A 9,133-nucleotide genomic window follows, 5' to 3' on the forward strand; every position below is an offset into this window, starting at 1 on the left:
CATTATCCAACCCACCCTCAAAAAGGCCTTCGATAACCCTCAATAACAACCATTCACGATTGCGACAAATTGATGGAGGAGGCACAATAAGTGATGATTTCTTTCCAGATGGTAGAGTGGGAAGATTGCCACCTAACTATTAAGTACAAGCATATCAACAATCTCTATAAGCCCATGAACTGTTGCACTCACATATGGGCATTGTGAAACTGACCCATAACATCATTTTATATTTCTGCAATCCCCAACATCTTCAAAAACTTATCAATATTGTCCATGACAAGATACAAAATGAAAGCCTTTCAAAATTCTTTAATCTCTGGTAAGCATATTCAACAATGCCAACATTGCCTTACCAAAGGGCCTCAGTTCCAAGTGTATACCAGTGACCTTAAAATCTCTCTGTTTTGCATAAGCAACATCAATTTGAATAGTTCCACCCTACACTACTAAGTTAAATCATGCCTTCTCGTCTTTGAAAAAGTGAAGAGCCGCTTCTAGGAAGCCCTTCATGTGTAGCTAAGCAATCACTGCATGTCCACAAATCAGTTTCTAACCATGCTCATAACATTGTCATACTTCCTTTTTATCAGTGCCATCTTGAATATATAGTCATGCATCAATCTGTATGACACGGTTATTTTCAATTCATTCAGGCAAATGACAGAATTCTCAGACACCTTCATTATACATACATCAAGTGTTCCAATAAGGCCATCGTTTCTGTTTGGAAGACAACAAAGCACAATTGTCACCCCGAGCACCACTCTTAAGTTTTAACACAAATAATCTTATGCAGAGAACACTGTACAAGCTTCTTGCTTCCAATGATGATTGCATGCTTGCTCAGCAAGGCTACATTTTCCATGTCATCTGACTAAATGTATTTAACAAATGGAATATGGAGGTCCCCAAGTACAATCCTCTGTTGAAAACCAAGGTCACTGTCTTTTCTTCCTGCATTGTGTCACTCTTCTGTCCCAACACTATCTTCTGGCCCAAGAAGAAGGTTTTATGTTCTTGCACAAAAAATTGTATCCACAGTTACTAGACGACTAGACTTCTTGATCACCTTATTTCTGTGATTTTTTATCACTTGGTTATGACTCATGTTAGTGATTGTTGATTGATTACAAGCAAAAAAGGCAATAGGTCCTCAAAGTCATTGTCTTTTCTTCCTGCATTGCATCACTTCTCCCAAGTCCCAACACTATCCTCTGGCCCAAGAATAAGTTCATATCACCCACCATCAACATCCAAACGTATTAGGACAACATTCTCCATGGGGCTAAACAAAAATGATCATCATCCTTGATCCAGATCATGGATCCATCCCTTCTTATCTATATAAGTTGAGAGTATTTTTGAGTTGCAAATTGATGAGCCAACAAAAAATGGTCATTGTTGCAGTATAGGGTGCCCTCATAAACAACAAAAGCATATCTTTCTCTTTCTAACTTGAAAACAATCATCCCACGGTCATGCCCAGTAGTAAGAAGATTCATATCAAGATGTGCTACAAGGATCCAGAAGCAATCATGGTCTCTACGAAATGTTTGGACACCTCTACAATACTTGGATACATCTCAAACTCAGATACTTTTATCTTCTAAATTTTAACAATAATGTCGTGGTGTGGATGGAACATCACACGAGACATATAGTTCACATGCCCTCTTAAAAGTTAAAATATCCAACTTCCCAAGCTTGGTACCCGAGAACAAAACATACTAACTTTTCACAAATGAATTATCTACAAATTTTTCATGTGCCCTCCTAAAGTATTCAACTTCCCAGGCCTTGATCTCTGAGAACAAAACTAACTTTTCAAAAATGAATTATCTACAAACTTTTCACATGCCCTCTTAAATTATCCAACTTGCCAGGCCTTGGTATCTGAGAACAAAACAAACTAACTTTTCACAAATGAATTACATACAAACTGAGATGCTACTCAAGAAAGAGGAGTAACAGGAAAAAAAATTAAATAAATAAAATAAAAAAATAAACAATAAAATTAATATATCTCTAATGAAATAGACATAACTTCACCAAGCAATTGAATCTGCATGCCATTCAATCTTCTTGGTAACCATCTGCTCCTGACACAATCAATGGCAAGCTGGGATGAAAAGCAGCAGCCTAGTTCACTCCACGGTCATGAGATTCCAAAACATGTTTGACAACAACATCACCCTCTCCAAAAATATTTTTGTTCATTTGTGTTAACCTTAATATCATCAACAAACGATTTTCCTCGTAGGAGCACAAATATCCCATACACAATCAGTCTAATCCAAGGGGCTTCAAATGACCAAATCTTCCTTAGGATGAAAAGAAGCACACATTACACGAAAAATGTCGCCAGTAAGGTCAGATACAAGTTCAAGATTGCCAGTTCCATATCTTTATTGTTTGTTCATCATTGGCACTGACAATCTAAGGATACTCATTGTGGAACTTAACTCTCCGGATATAGGTAGCGGTGCATATTGTAGTTCCATATATTGATCTTAAAGTCATTCCCTGTAACATTAACAAGTAAATTGGAGTTATAACAACTTTTCATAATTGTATTTTTTACTGTTATGTCAGATGACTTGTAGTTAATATCATTTACAATCAAAGACACTACTCTTTAGATGTCCTAAATATACATGCACAATGTCTACATAAGAAGCTACATGACTGGGAAGCTTCACTAAACCTACCAATTCTAAAATAACTTTGTTCCTTGGATGGGAGAGGGTGGGAATTTTTCTTGCAGCTCTCCTTTGGCTAAGTGGTTGCACTATGAGAGGCATTTCTAAGCCTACCAAAATCACCAAGGACTTGTCATCTGGCCCAATCCCCGCCCATTCAGAAGGTTTTAAACTAAGTATACCAGTTTGATTACCTTGCGACGTTCTTTTTCCTTACATGTAATTTCTCACCCCACCCTCCATCTGGTAGTGAGATTGAGATATTCCTCATAGCTCCAAACAAAAATTGACTCTATTCCTTATAGCTCATCAAGAAGAGATCCAAACAACAATTGACTCACAAACATGGAAAGATAACATTTTCTTCCCAACCACCCAAGCTAGACCCAATTGACACCACTACAAAACTTGCCACTAGACGTGTGTAATTTCCAGACATTTTACAATATAGAGCAAGTAAAGATAATCTCCTATTTGATCCATGAAAATTTTGTCAAAATACATGATGGAATCACACAACACCAATGTGTTCAAGACCCTTTCCATGTCACCAAGGTGTTAGAGACCCACCATTCCAAGATATAAAAATGTATCCATTGAAACCCATATCAATCGTCCAATTGATGGAACTACTGAAAACTAAACTTTGGTGATCAATTTCAAAGTGCTGCTCAATCTTTGAAATACATAAAAAATAGGTTCACATGGACCACAAAACATGAAATAAATATCCAAGTCGGTTGGCTTACCTACAGACACAAACACGGCTGAGCCTTGTGAAAATGTACTCCTCTAACCAACCCATCATGCTCATCAAATCTATCAATGTTCCCATCTGATAATGCCATAACTGAATAACCCCACCGTGAAGATTGGCCAGGATCCATGGCCTTTTCATATAAAATCTCAACCCCTTTACCCAGTTACTCTAGGACTCGAATTTGGTTGACATTGCAAATGATCTTCCAGCCTATATACCATAAAAGGAGTTGAATCAGCATATAGAACCAGTGCAAACCCTAGACCAAACCCCACATGCAATGTCATGAATGATCCAAACCATTTGTCCCATAATTATGTGGTATTGTAGTGATGCGTTATTATTTCTCCTTTAAGATTCTTATTTATAACAAGCGTTTCCAGGCATTGCCCTCCTTTATGGGGAGAAATTGCTTAATGTAATTTTATAGATGGCCTTTCTTTCACTACAAAGCTCATTCAGTCGTTTAGTGGAGGTAATGACATAATGTCTTGATATCATCACTACATCAACAGGCATCATGGTTAATCAAGAAAAGAAAGAGGCCTTTATTATTTGGGCAGGAAGACTTTCTATATTGGCTTGTCAATTCGGGGATTATTGTTTCTTAAGAGAACTTAAGGTTGGATTCCCTCACTTGCCTTGATATTTTCTCTTCATAGAAACTTGAGGTAAGAGAATTCAAAGAAACTCTTCAAGTTATGATCATTTATGTGTTATTTTCACATATTAAGGAAGGAACTAAAACTATTTTCTGCTATTTTGTAGTAACCTTTATGCTTGTCTCTAAAATAGAAGCTAAGCTTCCTAATACCAATCATTTTGTTCAAAATAAACCTATTTCCTCTTCTCAACCCCACACCACTTCTAAGGGATAACCCAATAAAATGGATTGAACTTGGTGTCCCCCAATGTAACACTTACAAATAGGATAGGAAAAAAGAAAAGGTGGTTCTCTTTTGACAAGAAGTATGAACATTTTGATGACAAATGTAGGGTCATTCAAGCTAAGATCACTAAAAAGGCACATGCCATCCTTTTTGAGCAACATTTTTATCTAAATTAAAACATAGATATCACAAAATCATTCTCCATTGTTCCTATTTGCACCTCTTGGTGCAATTGCTAGTTTATAGAATTATTTACAGCAAGCTAAGTTGAGTGAAAGATATTAGACTGATTACATGCATCTACAAAAGGTGAACATTCAACATTAAATTTCCAAAAAAGAGATTCAAAATAGTAGTTAAAAGGTGTAGAATTAAGGAACACATTTGAATCACTCAAATCAGTTATCATGTGCTTCATATGCCTCTTCCTTGTTATTTTAATTTGATTAGTCTTACCCTTATATGGAAGCCAAATATGTGACCATTCTATCAAAAAAATATCCATTTATTTTTTGAAACCAACCCTCGCTTAGTAACAAAGCATATGACTCAACCATTATTTTGGATTAGAAGAAAGTTTGAGAAGTACACACTTTAATTCACTATGCACTTTAACATTCGAGCATTCTAGTTGAACAATCTAATTCATTGTTTTATTGAGTTCTACATTTAATCTTTTACAAACTGAATATGGCATAGCACTAGAATATGCCATAAAATAAACCAACTAGTTATGTAAATTTTAAAGTTTCATGGCATAGTTTGAAATTTGAAAATGGGCAAGTGAGTAGTGTTTGGTGAGTAAATGGAGGTTTCCAGGTGGTTTTTTCTTCGTATTAAGGCACAGAGGAAAACAGGGAGTGTTCTAAAGCTTCCAACCTGAGATCAAATCTTCTCAAGGAGCTCCTCTATATGTACAACAAACACTGACGACTCTTTCCCGCAGTTCTGTTGGTCCTACTGACATTAGCTGGAACAAGTTGATCGGCCATGGTGATCCTTTGGGTGGGCTGCAAGAACTGGTAAAATTCTATAGCTAGATCTCTGAATATTGTTTCTCGGTTTACACAAATTCAAAGGTGTAAAGTTGTGTTGCTCACAACTTTACAAAATATCAATGACTGGAACCCAGGCATCCAATGTTCGCATTACACGGGTGAGGGCTGCAAAGTCCACGTTGAACAATGCCCTTCCACCTCTTCTACCAGCCCAAAGTAAACCAAAAGGAAAGCGTGCAGCAATAGAGTCAAATATATTCGAATCCAGTGTTGTTGTTGAACCCCTTAAATGAAGTGCAGTGTTATCATATGTGTCCAATATCTGTAAGGAAGCATCCGCAATTGATTGCTTGAAAAAAACAAAAGTAGTTAAGGTTGTATCTCAAAATGCTAATGCGAAGGGAAGAGATCGAGGATTTCCTCGGAATAACAAGAAAATTACTCAAGAGGTAGGGATTAAAAAAGAGACTTCACCAACTATTTGTAATGTTGATGATGCATATGTTGGTAATGCAATTGGCGTTGATAAGGAAAATCATGTAGCTCTCTCAATAAAGGAAATCATTTTCCTTTTCTACAGGGAAATCCCTTTACTAGTGAGGGAAGAATATTCCTTTCCTCTAATTAAAGGAATCACCTTGCCTGTATAAAATGAAAGTCCTTTTCTTACAGAATATTAGAGAAGTTTAAATCTCAAAAATAATTTAAAAAGTAATTTGAAGAACGAACTTGAGAATTGGTTGAAACATGTTCTTGAGAGGAGATCCTAGGAAGTAGAAAAGCATAGTTAATCATTAAAAAAGAATGACTTCTGGAGACAAAAATTATAACTACCACTACTACAAAAAAGACTTTTGGGGGGGTCGTACATTGCCTCAAAAAGTGGGAATTAGAAGCGGTTTTAGCATTAGTTGCAGTTTTTTAAACCCTCACTCACCCTCCCCCCCCCCCGCGGCCCCTAAAAGCATCACCTCTAAAAGTCAAGCCTTTTAGGGGCGGTTTTTTAAGAGAGATGAATTGCCCCCAAATGTGTCACTTTTCAAAGGGGGTTCCAAACTTGAAAAGTGACTTTTGGGTGCAATTTTTTAGACCCCCCCCCCCTTCAAAGCATCACCTCTAAATGTCAAGCCTTTTAGGGAAGGTATTTGAAGAGATAGCATTGATGGGTAGCCCAAATGGTTGGTTGAAGCCCCCCTGCCAAGTCATTGGCCCTCTATTATGAGGCATTGGTTCAATTCTCCTTGGCTTCGTCAGGGTCAAGCCCCAAAAGTTGGGTCAATTAGGTGTGAGGGTCCTTCAGGTGGGCTAGCCTAAGGGTGTTGTGAGGACAAACAGAAAGGTCTTTTAAGAGATATGAACCAACCCCAAAAGTGACTTTTAGGGGTGATTGCAATAGCCCTCAAAAGTCATCTTTCAAGTTTGGTTGTAAATCGCCTCCAAAAATTCACTTTTGTGGGCGATTTGGAACCCCCTTGAAAATTGACCTATGGGGGCAATCTGAAACCCCCCTCATAGCAACCTACAAGGGTGGCTTACAACCCCCCTTGTAGCAACTTATTAGGGTGGTCTAAAACCACCTTGTAGCAATGTTTGGGGACATTGGGATCCCCCCTCGTACTAACTTTTGGGGGCGTTAAGAGCCCCCCTCGTGGCAACTTGTGGGGGCATTAGAAGCCCCCCTTATAGTAGACATTACATACTTTCAATTTTTTAGATTGTGATACTTTCACATTGTTATGTTGGGCACGAGTGAAGAGGATGAAAAAGTTGGGTAGCTGTAGCTAATTGAGGTTGGCTTACATAATGCGTCACTAAATTCATCAAATCAAGGAGAGATTGCAAATGGAATTGAATCATCTTTGCGAAAACCTTCATTCGAGCATATGATCATCTCTTCGCATTCACTCCATGATGAAAGCACTGAAGAAAATTGATGATGTCATTGAATATCGTGTTGATCCCAATGTATTCTATGAGAATTTTAGGATGTGTTTGGGAATGTTCTTTTTGTTGTTGTTGATTTGCGCTAAAGGGCATGGAATTATCAAATCATGAAGGGGAAAAGCTTTTCATATTTCGCAATAAAAACCAAGCAAGTTGGCATACCAATCCCTCCTAGCCTAGTCCCTTTACCTCTTTGCATTATGTTTCCTTGCCAACGAACCCCTGCATTTTACTTCGATAGCCTTTAGCAGGGCATCACTAGTAGTAGAGTTTGTTTAATTCTCAAGGAGATTTATCCCCTTAACACAAAGACATTTAGGTATATTTCCATATAATGAATTTTCATTTAGTATCTCACGGTTGGTTTGGTCTCTTACTCTTTGAGTCTATAGTCTATTGGGTTGTTAGTCTATATATCATATTTACTTTCCCTCCAAAGTGCATCCCTCAAGTCCAATATTTTCCCCAATTTTCTTTCTCCTCACTCTTTTGTCCCAAGGGAGAAATGCAAGGGGTGGTCAAGGTCGTAGCCAAGGCCAGGGTTGTGGTTGTGGAAAATCTCAAGCTCAACCTCAAACCACCCAAAATCAGGGTCATAAAAATAACAATGATTTAATCTTGGAAGCAACTCGGTCCTATCAGACTAATGCACACCCACGGGCTCATTAGATTATTTCGGGTTGGGAGAATGAATTGAAGCAACAGGCAATGGATAACGAACTGGAGCTAAATGAATGGCAGAACCTCATTCCTGACCCCGATACCCAAGGTTGATACACCCAATTCCAGCAGACCCTTTACCTTTTCTGGATGATGAAAAATCTCTTGGCAAAATCTTTAATGTCCACCTTTGCAGGAATTTTGGAGTTGGAAACAGAAATATAGGAAATCCACAAAGAATTCTAGCTCATTCAATGCCATAATCAATAGAAAAATGCTCATTTAAGTCGTATTGAGAATCATATTCCTTGCCTTCCACAAACTAAATAAGGACACAATATCCCTTTTATAAAGTAATAAGGGAAAAAATGGAAATTATTTTTTACTATTAAATTGATAATTAATTGAGTTTGTCTTGAATAATTGGAAATTTTTTTGTCATAAGGACTTGGAACCTTGTTATTAAATCTAAACATAAACATTCTCAATATACGTGATAAAATTTCTACGGTTTTGAATTATAAATCTATTTTTTCTGCACAACCAAAAAGGTACATCTTTCCTACATTAATGTTCATAATGATAAACTCTGTGACCTATTTAGCTGAAATTCTAAAATATTTCTCAAGTAGCCTACTCCCAACAACTAATTTTACTTTTTTGATCATACCAGGATTATTTCTCATTAATTATCACTTACCAGTTTTTTTTGGAGATTGAACAAATACAAATGACATACAAGCCCATAGCAATCTCAATTTTGGATTTGAACATTTAGAACTCACTCTTTTTGTTTGTTTCTCACCACCTATTCCAAAGCAATTAGATTTCTATGCTGAGGTTTTAAATATCCCATAGCTTCGATGAGAGAAAATATATTTATGTACTGAATTTTCCTATGGATTTTGAAAATTGAAGTTGCCTCCTCTTATAAGGCAACCTAGTCATATGCTCTGTTGACCTCCAAGATGGTAATAATTCCATTAACTATTGATCACATAAATTTTGTTTCTCACCCCCGTCATCTAACACATTCTTGACTATTTTGAAAAAGTGATTCTCAAAAGAATCCCCGAGAGGCCCTCAAAATAGAATCAAAAGATCCTCCAAGACCTCGTCATAGCACAAAGATCAAGTCAGCCTACATGAAGGTACAAGTCGTCCTAAAGAGAGAAATTT

The 9,133-nt window shown here is 37.1% G+C and overlaps 2 pseudogenes; both read right to left on the reverse strand.

Annotated features, from left to right (window-relative positions):
- Positions 1 to 1,130: 1,130 nt before the first annotated feature.
- On the reverse strand, positions 1,131 to 2,071 carry LOC149260760 (coatomer subunit alpha-2 pseudogene; annotated as a pseudogene).
- A 5-nt stretch (positions 2,072 to 2,076) lies between these two features.
- Positions 2,077 to 3,654, reverse strand: LOC149260761 (coatomer subunit alpha-1-like; annotated as a pseudogene).
- Between the last annotated feature and the right edge of the window lie 5,479 nt (positions 3,655 to 9,133).

This window comes from Pinus tabuliformis, chromosome 6 (assembly GCF_031772625.1).
Source record: "Pinus tabuliformis cultivar Carrire ecotype Pingquan chromosome 6, CPIR1, whole genome shotgun sequence".
NCBI classification, from domain to species: domain Eukaryota; kingdom Viridiplantae; phylum Streptophyta; class Pinopsida; order Pinales; family Pinaceae; genus Pinus; species Pinus tabuliformis.